This window comes from Lycium ferocissimum, chromosome 3 (assembly GCF_029784015.1).
Source record: "Lycium ferocissimum isolate CSIRO_LF1 chromosome 3, AGI_CSIRO_Lferr_CH_V1, whole genome shotgun sequence".
Lineage (NCBI taxonomy): Eukaryota > Viridiplantae > Streptophyta > Magnoliopsida > Solanales > Solanaceae > Lycium > Lycium ferocissimum.
The window spans coordinates 14,550,916-14,571,036 of record NC_081344.1 but is presented as its reverse complement, the minus strand read 5'-3'; the positions used below and the strand labels follow the sequence as shown (position 1 = coordinate 14,571,036).

The 20,121-nt window shown below is 34.3% G+C and overlaps 2 long non-coding RNA genes across 2 annotated transcripts; both read right to left on the bottom strand.

Moving 5' to 3' along the window:
• Positions 1 to 5,449: 5,449 nt before the first annotated feature.
• Positions 5,450 to 6,088, bottom strand: LOC132050975 (uncharacterized). Its single transcript, XR_009413540.1, has 2 exons — positions 5,899 to 6,088; positions 5,450 to 5,817 (listed from the first exon to the last, which is right to left on the bottom strand). It is a non-coding gene; the product is annotated as an uncharacterized LOC132050975 (long non-coding RNA).
• A 303-nt stretch (positions 6,089 to 6,391) lies between these two features.
• Positions 6,392 to 7,383, bottom strand: LOC132050974 (uncharacterized). Its single transcript, XR_009413539.1, has 3 exons — positions 7,242 to 7,383; positions 6,987 to 7,131; positions 6,392 to 6,895 (listed from the first exon to the last, which is right to left on the bottom strand). It is a non-coding gene; the product is annotated as an uncharacterized LOC132050974 (long non-coding RNA).
• Between the last annotated feature and the right edge of the window lie 12,738 nt (positions 7,384 to 20,121).

Below are 20,121 nucleotides of genomic sequence, written 5' to 3'. Positions count from 1 at the left end.
GATTTCATTATCCCGCGAAACCTTCTCGTCAATCTCTTTCGAAATTTTCTTCGTCACTTGTTTTTTGACGACCAACCCATCTCTTTTTTCATCTACTATTTCTTTTTCTTTTTTTCTTCCCCTTTTTCTTTGGGTATAATTTTACCATTAGATATGTAGTTCTAGAATTTGCAAAGCTGGGGTCATTTGTGGAGACTCCATTATAACCACGATACCGACTTCAATTTCGGACTAGTAATGAAAATAATAATCGGTTGGTTGAGATTGCAATGGCACGAAACACGGTTGAAACGGTGGCTAAATCTATAGCGAGTGAAGTGGAGAAAAATTTGTCCGAGTGACGATAGTGGGGAGAAAAACGGAGCAGTCCCTGTTTTGAATGTTAATGCAAAAGTTTTTTCTCCAGCAAATAAAAATGAATCTCCTGGGAAGGAGAAGAATATAAAAGAATGGGTGACTTTAGCCTTTCTCAAGGAAACGGGGGGTCAATTAGTTACTACTAATCAGTCATGCACTTCATTGATAATGGTGCTATTCTACCGCCCCTTTGGCATGAATCCAACGCATACCCCACTTGGGTGAGAGTTGTAGACATGCTGTAGAAGTGTTTGATAAAACGTTTCGGTATATTTCGGTATATTTCATTGTATTTCAATGTATTTCTAATTTATGAAACGATTCGATATATTTCATTGTATTCCATTGTATATACACGTACTACAATTTTATATTTCTTAAACAATCAACTATATTTATTATAATTCGGTGTATATTTTTACGTATTTGGAAGTATTTCTAAAAGTTTGGAATGGAGTAATTTGGAGAGAGAAAGTGGTTATTATGGAACTTCAACGGTTATGCGTCATACATGGTTCGTTTAATTTGACTTACCATTTAAAATGAAAGAAGAAATGCGGTTCCATAAATACGACCTATTTTTACTGCGCGATTTTTGTATTTTAGTGTATTTCAAAAATGCGAACTTCTATGGGATTTTGTATTTTCGATGTATTTCCCTATATTTCAAAAACACGAAATACAACCAAATACAACAAAAACTAGCTACGGTTTGTAAATATAGAAAAAGTAGTTATAAATTGTTAGAAGCTATTAAAAGGTAGCTGTTTATGTAAGTTTCACCTTTTTTTTTGCGCAGATTGTTCTTCAAGGCGTTGGTCTTTAAATTTTGCCCCTCAAATTGTTGGTCTTTAATTTTTACTCTCAAATTGCTTTGCTGGTTTTTAATTTTTGTACTTAGCCTAAAAACTGGCCGAAAATATACTGAGGTTGGGTTTGAACCCAGCTCAGTAGTTATGCCTTATAAGGCATAATTTTTGCCTAAGTTATGCCTTAATGCGTAACTTTTGCCCTACGATTATTTTTTTGACTGATTTAGTTCAGACTGACCTCTGGATATTTTCGGCTAGTTTTTTAGACGAAAAGAAAATATGAAAGACTAGCAATTTGGGACAGAAAAAATTAAGTAAAACTTACATAAATAGCTACCTTTTAGTAGCTTGTAACAAGAAATAGCTATAAAATTGTTATTTACTAAGCATAGCTGGTTTTTCTCATAAAACGCGTGTATTTCATTTTTTTTGAAATATAGTGAAATACAGGAAACGCACGACAATTTGGTGAGTAAATTAGGCCCTATTTATGGAAAAGATTTTTTTAAAAAAAAAAAAATTCGGGGATTCAGTTTAAATCTTCCCATTAATCAAGCGTAACGAATGTTCTTCCATAACAGCTTATGTATCTCTCTCCACTTTTATCACAATCAAAACTTTTTGAATTCAAAAAATACTAAAGATCTAAAAACTTCCAAATACAGAAGAATCTCTTTGAGCTTTATTTTCTACATTCGAATTCTTCAAAGCAAGTTGAAATACACTCAATAAGATACGAACGAGTGTATATATGGAATTTTAGTGAAGATCAGATTTGTATTTCAGATTCTACAAAAGGTATGTTTCAAATTTTCAATGATTTGTGTGAGATTGTTTTTTGATTCAATTTTCTGTGATTGGAACAATGATATTTTTTTTTCCAATGCGATCCTTTATTCTTCTAGTTTTGTTGAATTATCAAAAAGAAACATGTCAAGCATAACAACAGTGATCAGACACTCCGGTTTTTGGAATGAACAGAATTGCTTTGTTAATTACAAACTAGACGCAGTTGTCTTCAGAGATTATTGTTCATACGGTGATTTGGTTGAAACTATAGCAATTCGGTTAGGTGTTGATATTAGCGGGGAAAATTATATCAATAAAATATCTTTGTTGAAGGAGACAATATGCCAATGGAAATACACAACGATATGGGAGTAAGGGTGTATGTTGAGTTTAAGAAACAAAAGGGGATTTGAAGCATATCCGTTGTGCGTTAGCATAAGCGATAATGATCTTGAGAATTTTGTGTGGGCGAATGCGGTTGGAGATGATATGTTTCAACTTGAATTTAATGATTATATGCGTACTATGGACGTAGTTGATTCAAATGATTTGGATGCGTCGGATTGTGCTAAATTTGTTTTATTTGAAAACAACGATAACTTGATAATTTCGAACAAGGAACATAAGGATGTTTTTGTTGATCAAATCTACAAAGATAAGGATACTGCGAAGAATGTTATGGCGAATTATGCAATTTGCAAAATTCAATTCAGGACGGAGAGGTCGAATGCCATAAGGTATGTTAGTCCGAAAAACTATGAAATACATTGAAATATACTATGAGAATACATTGAAATATTGTGACATAAAAGCTGACCTTAGTGACATTATATTTCGAGTTGGATTTAATTAAATACATTGAAATATGCGCTGTTTGTATGATTTAATTCCATTATGTAACCATTTCAGTATATAAAGGCAATGTATTTAGGATCGTGTATGTGTTTGAAACTTCAATCTGACTATTCTTTTTTTGTATTGGTTTATGTAGTTACACCCTGGTATGTTGTTCAACTGATTGTCATTGGAAATTCAGAGCTTCAAGTATTGCGAACTCTGAAATGTTCAGAGTGAGATCTTTTCATGACGAACATACGTGTCCATTGAAGGACAAAGTGTATTCCCAAAGGCAAGCAACAAGTTGGTTGATTAGGCGTCAGTTGTTAAGCCAAAAATAGCAAATCACAAGGAGAAATATACACCCGGTGATATAGTAGACGACGTAAAAAATGAGCGTGGCGTTGATGTTTCTTATATGACGGCACGGAGGGCTAGAGAGAAAAGGCAATGAATGAATTAAGAGGGGAACCAACGAAATCATACAAGAAGTTACGGGATATGTGTACATATTGGATAAAACATACCCTGGATCACATGTGAGAATGCACAAATCACAATAAAATGAGTTCTTGTATTTGTTTATAGCACTTAAAGCGTTCATAAAAGGCTTGGTGTTGTATACCAATAGTTGTAGTAGATGGTTCCCGCCTTAAAACTACATATAACGGTACTTTTGTATCAGCCAAAGACGTTGGATGGTGCGGGTAGGTGCTTAAACATGTTTAAATACATTTTTACGCTTTTGGTATATTTCGTTGTATTTCATTCTAGCTCCGGTGTATTTCCCAATATGATTTATGCTATATTTCACTGTAAATACACAAAACATGTTTGTGCAGGTAATATTCTACCATTGGCATATGGTGTGATAGATTCAGAGAACGATAAGTCTTGGACCTGGTTCTTTGAGCAGTTCAAACAAGCTTATGGGAATAGGGATAACATGTGTGTTGTATCAGACAGACATGAGAGCATCATTAAGGCGGTGTCTAGAGTATATCCAATCGTACTATATTTGGCGTGCATATGGCATTTATGGAAAAAAATGTGACCACGAAATACAAGTCGAATGGTGAAGTATTGGAGTCCGTATTACTATGCATTTGTAAAAGCATACACACGAAATTTGAGTTTGATAAGGCTGATGGAGAAGATTGAGAAGGTTGATTTTCGGGTAAAAGAGTACTTGAGGATCTTGGAAGGGAAAAGTGGGCTCGGCTTGTATTCACCCATTAACAGAGGATGGACAATGACCTCGAAATATGGCCGAATGTATTAATGGAAACTTGGTAGCAAGAGAGTTGGCTCGTTTTCGATTTTCTTGAAGAAGTGAGGAAGATGTTTGGGAGATGGAATTGCACTAATAGGAGGAACGGTACATACACATTCACAACACTTGGAAAAGCATTCCAGCAATTAATATCAATAAACGAATGTAAATCTCTACGTATGACGGTATGTTACTGTTTATTTGTTGAAGTCTGCCTATATATATTTCAATATATTTCAGTATATTTTAGAAGGTACTTAAGTAATTCTGTTTGGATTGTATATTTCCATGTATTTCATATTACTTATCGTGATTAATATTCAATGTATTCTGGTTTGACACATTTCTTCTTGATTTAGGTTGAACCATCAACTGAATATGTGTATACCGTAAATGATGAGGCAAGGCGTTTCATAATTGATCTTAAAAAGAAAACATGCGATTTGTCGAATTTTTCCAAATGGATGAGATACCATGTCCACATGCAATGGGTATTGAAGAGTAAAGTCTTATGCCGATGAATATTATCGGACCTATTCAAACCAAAGACAGTGATTAAGACGTATGATGTCCGGTGGATCCTGCTGTATGACGAGAGTGAGTGGAATATTCTCAAACACATATGCGATGAAGTTGTTTTGCCACCAAGATACAAGAGACCCCCAGGGAGGCCAAAGAAGAAGCGAGATAAACCATTAATGGAGACGATGGTTGGTAAACGTAGGAATGCTTGTAGTACTTGTGGACGTCTTGGTCACAATAGGCGTTCTTGTTCTAATGAGCCACGTAAGAAGTAGATGTTTAGTTTGTAATTGTTTTTTTTTTTTTTTTAAAAAAAACACTTATCCCCAAAAATATTAAATAAAGAAATTTTTGGTTCATCGTTGTATTCTGCATTTTTTGACCTTTATTTTCATAATAATATTGCATACAATTCGGTGTTAACGGATGTTAAAATGAATAAATATGTATTAACTTAGAACAATACAATGAAATATCAGTGAAATGTTTAAGAAATATTAAGTTGCATTAGGCTATATACACGGGGAATACAATGAAATATATCATAAACTGTTTCATAAAAAATGCAGAGTGGGTATATACATTGAAATACACCACAAAGCTGTTTTCATTAAACAATAAATATAAATATGGGAGGCTGAATCAAAAAATAGTCGTGATAGAAATTAGTTAAGTCATTGATGAAAAAACACTGCAATTTGTCAACTGGAATACATTGAAATACACCAGAAGTATTACAGTTCACCTGGAATAATTTGTCAAATTGCAGAGTGGGTATATACATTGGAATATATTGAGATACACCAGAAGCTGTTTTCATTAAACGATAAATATAAATATGGGAGGCTTAAGCAAAAAATAGTCGTGAAAGAAATTAGTTAAGTCATTGATGAAAAAACACTGCAATTTATCAATTCTTAACAAAACAACACAACAAAATGTACAAAATTGGTCAGCAAAACAATATTGTGAATAATGATTCAACATTAAAACCTAGTGGACTAATTAACAACTACTGTGTCGATCGCGTTGTAATCTATGGTAGGCCTAACTGGTCTTGGCGGCAGTTCATTGTCACTGAAGGCATTCAAATTAGCCTTTTGCCATCCGTATTCCCATAGTAATGCCCCATATCTATTACGGAGTGATTTTGCATCAATTTAAGATGGAACGCCTCGTCCAGAACAACAGTATTCAGCAAATGCGGCAACATACACACCACAATCCCTGAAAAATGAAAAAAAAAAATGATTATTGGTTGAGAATTTTGAAAAAAAAAAAATGGAACTATGATATTGAAATACGTACATGCTGCCAGAGGCTTGTTGTGGCAAGTCGTTCACATACATGACATCAAAGTCATCGATGCTGTTGTTTGCCCTTGTAAAGATGGGTGGTTAATCCAGTCGATGCCTTTTTTTTCTCGTAAAACCCACACAAATGTAGATGATGTGGCAATAGAGTAGCTATCTTGTGTATTTCTCTTCTAACAACGACATCATGACGGCTGACTCGGTATGAGTTGTAGATGTACAGATGCTTGCACGTAAAAGAATAGTACATCAGCTCGGTTAATAGGTTGTTTAATGATTTTTTTTTTTTAAAAGTAGGAATACCTGTCAGTGAATGGCACTACAATCAAGATCCGGTGATTTTCTCTTTGATGTTGACGAGGATGAGTACACAATCAACTGTATGTCATGGCACATTAGCCAGCATCCTATGCCCGTTAATGTACTCGCATATTTCGTTCTACGAACTGGCAACACTACTGGTCCCCTCCGGATTAGCATATGCACGATGAATTTCGTCAATTTTGGAGAAGAACATACAGTTAACGGTTGTGAATTTGAAGCCCCATTATCCTTGTCGTACTTGCCTTTCTTCCGCAAGTAGTAAAAAATGACATCAATATGCTGGTAAAAAAAAATGAAATAAGATTAATGCATATTGGTAAATTAAATTTCATAAGGAAATTGTGTGATAGAAAAACTAAAAACTGTTACAGAGAAATATGCTGTTTGAATGAAGAAATATATAGAAATACGAGGAAATACAGAGAAATACATAGAAGGAATATAGAGAAATATACTTTAAAAAACAGATAGATAGACAATTGTAAAATTAAGGAATAAAAAAGAAATGGGAAATATAGCACCTCATCATTCCAAGACTAGCCATTCATCGATAAGAGATAGAACCAGTTTTTGTCATCAACATGTACACACCAAAATTGAAGCCAAAGTTGATATCATACGGATCCAAAGCTTGCTTATTCTTTTTGTAACGGCTTTCCTTACCCTTTCTAAATATCAACAATCAGTTATTTTCAACGTAAACAGTTTACTTTGCTGAATGAATATATAAATTAAAAAGGTAAATACGTTCAAACTTACTTTTTATCATGCCTTAGAAGCAGATCCTGTTCGAGCCAATTCCGGTATTGTTGAATAAGAGAAACATTTCGCGGGCCATTAATTGGATCTTCAACAAATGGATGCTTCTTTTTAAAAATGGAAGGTGTGGGGTCTTGAACAGAAGCTTCTACAGAGCCGTAATTGGTCATGTAAGGTGAACTGAAGTATTTACTAGGTTTGACTATCCTGGTTGGAATAACCTGGTTGAGCAATTACAACTTCCGCATTAGTCACTGCCTCTTGTATTCCTTTGCCGATAGACATTACTGGCATAACAAATCTTTTGTGACCCGTTTGATGAAACACAGAGAATCCTGACGAACCTATTTGGCTTGGTAACATTTCGTCAGGGATCAACCATTGTGACTTAGTAATGTTGTCATCGAACACAGGTGGGGTCTCTAAAATTGAATGATCGGTGATGTCCACGGCTTGTATTCCCGCACACAGCTTTCGGTACATGAGTTTCTAGGAGGCAACTCAACGAGCATCTCCATTCCCTAAAAAAAAAAAGATTTAATATATGTTAAATATAGCAGTATCTTGAAAGATCTATAAGATTGAATGTAAAATTTACCTCTGTTGAGTTGAAAGATCCTTCATCCGCCCAATTAATCTCTTCAGTTGAACCTTTACGTGTATACACGCTTAAATTTCCACCGGTCACTACTAATGTCAGGAACTTCCTCGTGTAACATTAGTGCAACACCCTTTGGAATAAGAAAAAATCAAAATTTAAAACAAAATCATAACATAAAAATATAAGGTTGGAAAATTACTAAATACACAGAAATACAGTCAGGATTAGACTGATTTTGTGGGGGTAGAAATACAGTGACATACAAAAAAATAGAGAAGTTTATCAGTGAAATACAAACAAAACGCCATAAAAATACAAAAGTTTGTAAAATAGAAAAGACCAAGGAAAACATAACTTTAAAATTATAGACTGGAACATGGCAACCATATACTTTTTTGTGCATACAATGCACAACAACATAACTTTAAAAGATGGATTTCACGTCACAAACTCATTTTACCTTGTTTGACTCATCATCATGTTTCGGCGGAGATGTTTGAATGGTAGAATCATGACGTAAGTTTTCTTCAGGCGTTAATTGTAGCCCAGCATCAGTTGCATCGATGGAGCCTCTTCAGGATGACTCTTAACATAGAATTTAGTTTCCTAAAATAAAAATGCAACACTAAGTTAAGACAGAAACAATTGTATAAAACACAAACACAGACAACAAAATTAACACATATATATACAACAAAAATATACACAAAAAAAAAAAATTTGCATAAGACAACTAACATAGCTTTTAAAATAAATAAGTACAGAATAGTAAACATACGTACTTGTGAAATATATAGAAATATAATGAAATACAGTTAACTACGAACACAACTACCACAGTTATGTTGTATATGATATAAACTACAGTTGATACACATATACATTTTATTAAATACATAGAAATATACTGAATTGCATATCCAATTATGTTGAAATATACAGAAATATAGTGAAATACAAAACAACAAAATCGAAAAAATTCATCAATACCTGTTCATCCTCTTCCAGATCTACATCTTTAACAACCTTTTTACCCTTAACATCGGAAAAGTCTTGGTTAATTTTCTCTTATTTTTTTGAGCAACTTTAGAACCTTTTTTGGTAAGGTACATCATCTTTTCGCTTGCTTGGTTTTGCAACTTCAGTTGGTTGAAGTTGACGCATCCTTGATGGGTCATGAATCTTCTTGCTTCTTCTCTCAGGCGGCAATTTTAGCGTATTCTCCTGCAATTGCAAGTTGTTGTTGTGAAAATCCCAAAGAGAAACTAGGACCATCATAAACATCAGGACTACCTCGAGTATTCACCTTGGAGTATCTCTTTCCGCCATTAAAATGGAGAATTAGATCTTGTTTTAACCACTCTAACAATGGCTGAAAATAGAAAAAAAGGAATGAAAAGAAACAAAGAAAACGATGAAATATAAGAATAAATATAGAGAAATACAAAAAAGAAAGTAAAAAAAATTCTAATAAATTATCAAAATTCATTACCTATACTGTGTGGGTAACGATTAAGGAAGATGGAATCGTGCTAATAATGATGATAGATAATGGGCGTATAATACGGTTGAAAATAAAGATGGGAGAGAAATTAATTTGAAAAGAGAAGAGATTGGGAGTTATTGGGAAACATGGAGCGTAAGTTTAGAAATACGGACGGCTTGTAGATCGATTACAATGGTAATTTTGAAATTAATTTAAGCTACTAAAAATAAATAAAATAAAAGGTAGCTATTATTAATAAATAAGTCTTAGAGGTAGTTATGTCAGGTAAATTTTTCAAAAATTAAAGACTACCCCAAAATAGGGAAGTCGTGCGAATTGTCCTTTTGAAATCAGAAACAAATATCTGGGCCTGTCTTGATTCTAGATATAGGCCATCTGAATTTTAATGAATATCACCTTGGATGCTTTATTTGGTTGTGTGCTTAAATAGCCTAATATAGCACAAGCTCATTTTTTTCCATATATTTAATAACACCAATCTAAAATAGAAAAGACCAATGCCTCCTGGACATTAGCTTGGAGAAGGCAGTTAGGACGCAACTTAGAACCTACACATTTACAATCACTACTAAAAAGTAGTTGAAAAGCGACGGAATCTGTCGTTTTATTAAAGGAAAAGCGACGGATTCCGTTCAGTCGCTTATTGGCTCGTTGCGTTGAAAAAAGCGACGGATTCCGTCCCTTCAATAATCCGTTGCCAATATTTTTTTTAAAAAAAACGACGGATTCCGTCGCATTTTTTAATTATTTTTTTAAAATTAAATGAATTATATTAATAAAAATATAATATAAAAAATACAAAAATCGACGGAATCCGTCGCTTTTTTTCTTCGAACCATAGCTTTTGGGGAATTTTTTTTTTAATTTTTCCGAATCCCTTCACTTTTCTGGAAAAAAAAAAACAGATGGTGAAATCTGCAATTTCAGCATCCCAAACCTGTTTTTTAGCCAAAAAATCACAATCCAGCCAACAACCAGCACTAAATGCTGCCAATACCAATTCTAAATGAGCTACAACATCCTAATTATCAACATAACATCATATACTATCCAACTAATCCATCAAAACAATCAAAAAGGGAAGTTCAATTTTTCCATATCATCCAAAGTTTACAACTAAAACAATGTAAAAGTGTCACAAAGTCTCTAAATACAAATAAAGATGATCAAGGAGTCGTATCTACGTACTCATCATCATCATTCTCAACTCTTCATCTTCCTCTTCATCATTTTGGTTTTGGGTGGGGAGAACGGGGCACACCAAGCTATCCACAGGCAATGAAGTTCATAACTTGCGCACAGAGCTTCGAGGTTCTTTTGCAACATACTAGTCTTCTTAGCATGACGGCTTTCATTATCAGCCAATTTCTTGCTAAGTTGTTCAATTTGCTGCGCCATAGCCGCATATTGAACACCGTCAATTCCTTTGCCCTGTTGAGAAGACCCTTCACCTCGTAGTCCTGACTGAAGGCGGCCAAAGTTGTTTCTTGGCCCAACACCGTATGCTCTACCCTTATATAACCCCCCCTCTAATGGCATTAGTCCACAACTCTATCTCTATTTCATCCCCGAAGCTCGGTAGGAGTGCCTTCGAAAGCCGAAGATTGAGAGAACCTACTCGCTTTCTTATTCAAAATAACCCTATATATATAAAAATAAAAGTTAGTATTTAATGAATATATCATAATTAAAGTTATGTGATTACTTAAATAATTGAATTAACACTTACCACCGAATCTCTAGCCCTATCCTCTATCCGCTCTTCCTCACCCGTCTCTTTATTCTTCTTTTTGTGCGTCTTCATAAATAGCTCAACCTGAGATGGAAATTTGCCTGTCGCCTCTTTCTACAAATAAAGTTAAAGTAAAGAGTAAAAACTCAATAATAACATATTGATAATACATTAACTTAAAAGTTTAAAATTACTTACTATTTTCCTAGCGACATGCCCCTGACTTCTTGCACCTGTGGTGTGCAAAGATCCTCCTTTTGCGGACGCATCCGTAGCCTTCGCCTGCTCAGATTTGGCGATAAACTCAGAAGTTCGCCAATATGCCTTTTAGCTCTTCCCATTGGCCGTCTGTTAGTCATTGTGGCTTCTTATTATACTTCTTAGTCCTTGCAAACCAGCCAGCCAACCTTGCACTCGCCTTTTTCTTAAAGAGCTTAGAAATCCTTGTTGTAATTGCTGGATCCCACGGACACAAAGTCTGCAAATCACAAAATGGATAATGTTAGTTGACAGTTTAAAGTAAAATATATTTACGAAATATGTATTAAGTACATTAAACTCGCTAACATAGCCTGGCGAACATCATATGGAATCGCACCCCAGTTACTATAGAATCGTTGGCCATAAAGCCTCCGAACAACAATGAATCCTGTTATAAGACAATCCTAACTTGGAAACCAATCTCTTGGCCTGTAGTAATTTTTAGGTATGTCGTATTCCGGACTAACTAGTTCCCCCACAAACTTAATGATAGAGTCTATAGCAGCTTCAGCAACACTCCAATCTGCTTTGATATTAATCATTCTAACTGCAATGGACAACTTAAAATGCGCACACCCTACTCAAAGTGGACGACTAGCCTTTTCTAATTCTTGATAGAAGCACATTGCTTCTTCATTGGGAGGTTGCTCATAATTTGTTCAGGCTCAAACCCAGAATGTACCCCAAAAGCATCATTGACCATATCATTAACTCTATCATATTGGACATGACGGTTTTCCTGCGGCCTACTACTTTCACCAACAACTAAATTATAATATATACCATTGACCCCATCAATCTCTCCATGATCAGTCCAAACTAAATATTTATCCTTAAACCCTTTGCAACATAAATGAATCATAACCGTATCCGGATTGTTAAACCTCATACACTTGCAAATCGAACAAGGACACCTAATTAACCCCTCACTTTGAAAAAGATCAAGTGATATTGCATGTGTAATAAACCCTTTAACACCTTTAACAAATTCATCATTCACACCAACACGACCACTATTATTCCTGTTATACATCCACATATGATCCATCTACAAAAATTCCCACAAATTATTTAGGTTATATTATAAAGTTTGCTAAATTGCATTCTAATAACTTAAGAAATAACAACCAATACCAATAAAATAGAGTCTATTTCAACCAAGATAAAATAAAGTCATCCCTACATAAATTTTGACAAATAAAGCGTACAATTTCTACCTAAATCATACACATCATAATTCAAAGCTAGAGAAATATACATTCATATTGATATTGAACATACATATAGTGAATTTCAACCAAAACAATAATCTAAAGGGATCCCTACACAATTTGGACCAATAAAGTATACTTTTTTTTGTCAAATTCAATACAAACACATCAATATAATTTCTAAATTGAATAAAATAAACTAATTACATACACATTCAACCTACAAACTAAGATTAACCAAAAAAATCAAGAAAAAAACCCTAAATTCTAAACATACCCATTTTGACAAATAAAGTGTATATTTCTTGTCGCATTCAAGCTAATACACATCAATAACACCACAACTACATCATAAATATACTAATACTAAACATACAATGTAATAATCACAAAAAAATAAAAAAATAAAAACAAAAAAAGCACCTTTTTCGGGCCAATTAAAAACGGGTCAAGTGGGGCGGCGGCGGGGCGGCACAGCAATGAGGTGGCGGGGTGGGAGTAGACTTCGCCAGAGGGAGGGAATTGATGGAGATGGTGTTGGGGAGGGGAAAATTGCCGGAGGAGGGGGGAATTTTGGGGTAAGGGATTGTGTGAGTGAAATGTGAAGAAAGACCCGTTTTGGGTCTGAAAAATTTAAAAAAGCGACGGACGTCTTCACTTTTTTTTTTTTTTTTTTTTTTTTTAAATTTGTTGACCAGATCTTGACCATTTTAAAAAAAATTAAATAAAAACCGACGGATTTCGTCAGTTTTTAGTAAAAAAAAATAATAAAAAAAAGATTTTAATAAATTAGTATATACATAAAGTCATTTAATTTAAAAAAAAAAAAATTAGAAAAACCGACGGAGTCCTTCGCTTTTTTATTTTTAATTTTTTTTTATAAAAAGCGACGGACTCCGTCGCTAAGTTTTCACGATTTTTTTTAAATCCGCCAAATATAAGCGACGGAGTCCGTTGCTTTCTCATTAAAAATAATTGGAAAAAAATAAAAAAGGGATAAAGCAACGGAGTCCGTCGCTTTTTAGTCCATTGAAAATTGACTGTTTTTTAGTAGTGAATGCACTTTTAAAATTAACAACCTCAAATTAGTAATGAGAGTAGTGAACATGATACACAATTATCGGAATAATCATTGCACCTTCACTATAAAAGTCTTTCTAGACACCATGGGAATTGATCCTTTAGGAGTAAAAACTTAGGACTCCTTCTCCTAATCTAATCTAATTAATCTCGTCTCACCCCTTTTTATTCGTATCTGTTTCGGGATAGTTAGATAGTTTGTGTTACTTTAAAAAAATTCTTTCATGATGCAAATTGCATGTCAAGTTGTATTTTAGAGTTTTTATTTTTTATTTTTTATACTACCTGAATATGACAAGAATTTATGTATCTGTCTGTTGCCAATAACTGAGAACATTTGAAAATTCAAAAAAGATGCATAGATATAGTTATCACAAATCTAAGCAATTACAAAACCAGCACAAAATGGTGGCATAAATGGCTATCATTTTCTTTAATCGTGTGGTTATTACACATAAGAGAGAAGAAATGAGAAGAAAATGTTTTGTATTGACTGCAATCTTTGTGTGGTTATCACATAGATGAGAAGAAATGAGAAGAAAATGTTTTGTATTGATTATAATCTTTGTTTCAGCAAACATTGCTTATTTTCTTCGTCACACTGTTTTAATGAATGGCTTCAAATTTGTAAATATGTTTATCATGGTGTTGTGAGACTCCACGAAATATCTAAATTGTTCTGAAATCCAGGTGAGATCTTCATTATTTTGTGATGTTTTTGTTGAATTTATTGTTTTTTTTATTTTTTTTATTTTCAAGATTCAAACTATGTAAATTTTGACAAACATTTTTTTTTTGATCATATTAAAAAAGTAAAACTTACACAAATAACTACCTTTTAACAGCTTTTAACAATTTATAGCTATAAGTTGAAGATTTACAATTAAATGTTCTTTTGGTGCTATTTCGATTGTATCTCGCGTTTTGAAATATAGTGAAACACGGTGAAATATAGTGAAATACAATGTAGGTTTGGAATTAAAAAAAGGTTATATTTATGACAATAAAATCTTTTTCAAATATATATGGTAATTTGGATTAATGGTTCCATGATTCACGCAAACCTCATGAGGTTCCATTACGACTAACATCTCTCATCAAAATCAGTCCATTCAAAAAAAAAAAATTTAATGGTTTTGTTGTATTCGATGTATTTCGCGTTTTTTAATACATGAAAATACAAAAATTTGGCGAGTAAAAATAGGTTGTATTTATGGAACATATTCTCTCTTTCATTTTAAATGGTAAATCAAATTAAATCAACCATGTATCCATAAGCGCTCGTTTCCATAACAACCCATATTTCTCTCTCTACAAATTACTCCATTCCAAACTTTTAGAACTACTTCAAATACAGAAAAATATACACGCTGGAATACAATGAAATATGGTTGATTGTTTAAGAAATATAAAATTATAGTATGCGTATATACAATGGAATACAATGAAATGTATCGAAAACTGACCAGAAATTAGAAATACATTGAAATATAGCGAAATATACTAAAACAATACAACGAAATATATAGAAATATCTTGAAACGATTACATTCGGTATATTGAAATATAACGAAATATATTGAAAAATATACGAAATATACACTGAAAAACACCACAACCACAAACCCCCAGAACCACCACAACAATCGGAAAAACCCTCTCCTTCCTCCGCCTTTCTTCCGATCCACCATCCTGCTTTTCGAGATATGAGAAAAAGTAAACATAGTTCTACACAGAAAATCGTTTGTAACATAGTTTGAAATCGGATTTGTAGCAACATTAACAGTGAGGAAGTGTTGTTGCCTCTAGAACTAAATCAAGAATTGATGCGAAATCGGTTCTCGTTTTTCCAACGAATTTCACCTTTAGGGAAGACCTTTAAGAAATATTTAAATACACATTTCTTTGATATCAAACAATCACCGATTCGTGGGCATTAAACTCCAATTATAGATCCGAAACTTCTAGAAGCTTCGCGGTGCCAATGGAAGAAAAGTTGATACAACGATTGGAATCGGCTATGATGCGGCTAGAGGCTCTACCAACATTTGTCTTCGATTCCGGTGGTTCGAAAATTTGAATAACTCCATTCTTTGGTCTTTTTGTTAATGGACTCTCGTTCAAAAAACAAAAGACCCCACAATAAAAGAACTTCAATAAAAAGGCCCCACAATTACCCCCACTTTTTAATACAATGGGGATTTCGAGTTTTTTTTTTCTTTTTTCAAAGGAGCAATTTCACAAGCAGAGTTGGTGTGCGTTTTGGGAAAATGGGGTAATCGACAAGTCCAATATTGGTTTTCTTCGGATCTAATGGGTGATTAATGGGTAATCAAATACCCCACAATTACTCCAACCGGGGTTTTATGTTCAAATGATTCTATGAGTACCGTATTTTCTTTCAAAGGAGCAATTTCACAAACACCTAGTGTGTGTTTCTTGGGAAAATGGGAAAATCAAACAGTATTGAAAGTGGATTTTTTTCGGATCTAATGGGTAATGAAGGGGAGAGAGGAGAGAGAATATTTTTTTTTAGGGTTTGGAGAAGATGATAAATCTTAAATGTGTAGTGGGAGAGAATAAAGAGGTACATGTATTTCAAAAGTTACTGGACCAGTTATGAAATGTAATTTTTGAAAAATAAAGCTACAAAACTTAAATAAAAAATAAAGTAGTTATTATTCATAAATAAGTCTTAGAGGTAGTTATGACAAGTAAATTTTCCATTAAAAAAAACATACACACACAAAAAAGAAACATTGTTGTTGCCTTTTTTTGTTTTATCTGTCACGACCCGCCTAGAGGGCCGTGACGGGTACCCGGAACTGACCACCGAGCACCATACATCATACTATTATCACCTCAGCCTGTACACATATGAGGTTCATAAAACATGTACATACATCCACATATATAAGCCCTCACAAGTTAGAAAAGAATAATATGCGCAATATACATCGGAAGTCCGTAACCTCCGTTACCCACTACAGTATCTACGAGCCTCTAACCGAAACTACGAGATCATGAAGATGGGACAGACCCCATCACGTCCAAATATATACACAAAAGAATATATCGAGACAAGACCGGCCTGTGGACAAGTTGCTCCCAAGTGCAAGCGGATCGACTCCTAAGAAGCCGGGTTGTCTCCCTGTCTGCCTAATGAGCATGAGCGCGCCCAAAGAAAAAGGATGTCGCACGAACAATGTACCGAGTATGTATGGTATACATCACGAGGTAATACAGCAAGAAAATACGGTAAAAGATGAGAAACCGCGATCCGTTGCTCCTCTTACGGAGCCATGCGTGCATACGGTGGTAAGTATCATATCATATGTTGCCGCGAAACGTGCACCCCGATCTATATATCAATATATTGGCCGAAACGTACGGCCCGATCCATCATCCATATAGCTCAAGTCGGGCATCCCGCGTCCGGATGATATCATAATATGCCACCGATCGTGTCGCGTTCATAGCGCTCTCTTTCCCCATATCCCCTATATACATATACATATATATATACATATCATATACGTAGCATGCATGAGAGCCCAATAAAAGTGCACTTTCTCGGAGTGACATAAGGTCGTAAACCTCCGAGTACATTGTGACGTCGTCATCATCATCGGATCGTGTCTGGTGATCCATGACGTAACCTACGGCCATATGTAATATAGCTGTACATAAGTCGAAGCCATATGCTTTATAGCTCAAATATATGTAATATACCACTTAGACACGAGCAGGGCCATATGCTTTATAGCCCACTCGGTCACGTCAGGAAACCATTTAGAATGTTAAGCTTGAAAACCTTTCGAATTGGAGTCATTGTAAGATTCTTCAGGAACTATAAACTTTTGGCATTGCTAGGAATAGAAATATGGAGAATAACATATATGGAATCAACATATGGGGGTCATGCCTTTGAAGGGAAAAGGGTAACCTTACATACCTTTGTATCTCTTTAACGACGTCGACCAAAAGCTTCCCTCCCGACTTATGATTCTACATACAAAGGGATTCGGACGAAGATTAGATTGTCAAGGTATGCTTAAGCCTAAACTAAGGATAAGGCTAACGAAAATTGGGCGAAGATTTCGTTTGTTTCGACAACTTTTCCTCATATAACCAAAACAGCTCCCAAACAACACAACAACATCCATAATATCATAATACGCAAATTTCCCTCAAGTTAAACATTATTCGATCTTTGAACTCATTTCTGGAATTCCCCATGACCATAACTATAATACAACTTCATACTTGTTTATAATTCCAGTTCTTTAACTACTTAACGCCCTTACTAGCATGAAAGAATTATAATACTCACCTTGATTATGTAAAGATGATCTTTGGATAAAAATACTCCACTTGGCTACCAAGGAGATTTTTCAACTTCTATCGACCTTTAGGAAGCATTCACGCCCTTGATTCTACTAATCTTTAATGTTTAATCCTTGTTTCCCCTTCTTGGATATGTATTAAGGTGTTGGGAAGAGGGTTCTAGAGGTTTTTGGAAGTTTGGAGAGGTGAAGAATGAGAAAAAGGAGAGAAAACCGTGTATATGTAAAAATAAAACTCGGACCCGACCCGAAATATACGGTCCACTATACGGACCGTATAATTTATACGGTCCGTACATTGGACCGTATGTTTCCTCCAGATTGCCACCCTTCACTGGAAGGGTTCTACGGTCAAGTATACGGGCCGTAGAAAATATACGGTCCGTATATGTGACCGTGTAATCCCCCATTTTCCCGATTTCGTTCTCGTCGCTTTGTTTGGTCTCAGATCCTTATGAAACCTTCTTGGTACTTGTGCAATACTTCCTTAACGATCTAACGGACATTATAACTCGTCCTTAAATCCTTGCTAAACTTTCGTTGGTTCGACACCCCCGAAATTCTTCCCGAACATAACTTATACTTCACCTTCGTGACGAGCCTAGTTTCGCCGAATCCGATGACTCAAAAATCTTATCGTGTTTACATTATCTGCCGCCAATCGCCCTCTTGTAGTCGTGAAGGCCCCATATCCGACTAGACCGACGTCAGCCCATTCGCGACGCAACGTCACGAAATTGCCGAGGTGTAACATTATCATAATTTATAGTATAGTATTCTTGAAAGACCTAAAATCTTTAACTTTACATAGTAATATTATTATTTGCAATAATAAGGATTAATTTAAGTTAATAAGATGTTAGCCATGTGTTTGCAATACAATACCTTGGCTGTTGTTGTAAACTTTTTATTTATTAATATGAATATTTGAGTAGTTTAATTCGAAACTCAAAAATATTTTTGTTAAAATGTAGGTAGCTTTTTTATTATTATAAAATTTGTAATATTATTATTATTATTATTATTATTATTATTATTATTATTATTATTATTATTATTATTATTATATATCACAATCTTCAATACTATCTAAACGAAAATAATATCATAAACTTCACTATTAAAAAATTTTGGACCCCAAAATTTTGATGCCCCTAAAGCACAGGTTTACTAGCCTCACCTTTGAGCCACCCATGTCCTATGGGTCTATCGATTCGATTAGCTCATTTTTGAGTTTCGTTAACGTTTTAATTAATCAATAACCCAGTAAAATCTATTAAAATTGGCCGATAATCGAAAAAAGTCTTTAATTCCTTTTGGGTAGACCCTTTTTCCTTCTCAATTTATCAACTCAAAGCACCCATTGTTTCTTGATCAATTCATTTATTAAACATTTTAAGGAAAATATGTCGTAAGAAATTTAAAAAACAAAAAGGCACTAGTGGCTGCCTCACTCCTAAATAAGTTTATCCATTAATGGATAATCGAATCATTAATGACAATATCTGATTTAAGTTAAAACTGATAGTTAAATTTATATTCGTTCAATTATTGATTTAGTATATTTACAAATCAATAATTGATAACTTCATCCGATATCAAAACTGAACTGAATCAATCAGTAAGCTAGCGATTCTAGTGAAAACACATTATAAGGGAGTATAACAGCCTTGCCAATGTAGAGATCACACTGCTACTAACATTGACACTAGCCTTTAAGCTTTGACAGAGTTGTGGTATGGGCACCCTATTTGGGGCTTGAGCCCCCTGCAACTTTGTTGGAATGGATTTTCTTCTGGTGAATCAATTATTTGGGTTTTCAATAAGCTTATCTTATCGCACACTTCCTCCCGTTCAAAATATTTGAGGTTTTACACTTGGACACATGAATTAAGGAATTCACTTACTCCTAAAAATAAAGAGGTGTATTGACTAAAATATCCTTAATTAAGAGGGGTTTTGAAACTATAACAAACATTAAATTAAAGAATGTATCAAGGATAAGTTTGAAAGAAAAAAAAATTACCTTCTTGATAGATTAAAATCTCAATTATTTTGGACAAACTTTTAGAGGCTAGATTTCCTAATTAGTTTGGACATTAAGCCCACTTCAAAAACAGAATCATTAAGGTCTTCAACAACATTAGGAGTAACAGGACTTCCGACAGCTGGGCCACCACCCCGGCCACCAATATGGCCACCACGAGAAAGGTGATTAGACACACCTTGATCATTTATAGTATCTATAAGTGAACAAGCCTGGTACGAACACTGCACTTCTCTATTGTATCAAAAGTAATAGATATTGTACAAAGGAGATTGCATAGGTAATTTGGTCATTTTAATTTTTTTTTTACTGTGCTAGCTGTCCTTGTTGTAAACAAACTTGCTAGCAAG